This window comes from Schistocerca piceifrons, chromosome 11 (genome assembly GCF_021461385.2).
Source record: "Schistocerca piceifrons isolate TAMUIC-IGC-003096 chromosome 11, iqSchPice1.1, whole genome shotgun sequence".
NCBI classification, from domain to species: domain Eukaryota; kingdom Metazoa; phylum Arthropoda; class Insecta; order Orthoptera; family Acrididae; genus Schistocerca; species Schistocerca piceifrons.
In genome coordinates, this window is record NC_060148.1 from 144,241,568 (window position 1) to 144,242,200 (window position 633).

General features: G+C 47.1%; 1 non-coding gene across 1 annotated transcript; it reads left to right on the forward strand.

The window, feature by feature from the left end:
* Positions 1 to 332: 332 nt before the first annotated feature.
* Trnac-gca lies at positions 333 to 407 on the forward strand. Its single transcript has one exon. It is a non-coding gene; the product is annotated as a tRNA-Cys (tRNA).
* Positions 408 to 633: the final 226 nt, after the last annotated feature.

Sequence of the window (633 nt, forward strand, 5' to 3'; positions counted from 1 at the left end):
TGTCCCAGTCAGCCCCACTCCAGGAACCTGCATCACTTTTGTTCATCGAATTGTGTAAGTTGTTGTCAAATTATGCCTGTAAATCTACACATGTCATTGCAATGCACATAGACTTCTATTGTTGTCAGCTCCACCATCCTACTGGACTCAGGTGGTTGAACACTATGGCCTCAGTCACAAATGTCAGTTTGTAATCAATGCCCATCACAAATGATATTTTCACTCTGCAGCGGAGTGTGCGCTGATATGAAACTTCCTGACAGATTAAAACTGTGTGCCGGACTGAGACTCGAACTGGAAGAATTGAAGCTGTGGGGACGAGTCGTGAGTCGTGCTCGGGTAGCTCAGTTGGTAGAGCATTTGCCTGCAAAAGGCAAAGGTCCCGAGTTCGAGTCTCGGTCTGGCACGCCGTTCTAATCTGTCAGGAAGTTTCAATGCCCACCACAATTCTTATGCCGATTCTATGGCCCACGGTGACATCATTCAGGTGTCTCCTGATGAGGAGCTGCGTCAACACGCACTGCGGTTTGAGAGTTCGTATTTGGCTGAAGTGATAAATATTGCTCAATCTTTCAAGGTATCTTGTGCTGCTGGTGATCAGATTAAGGCTCAATGTGACCTTGTCCCAGTGTC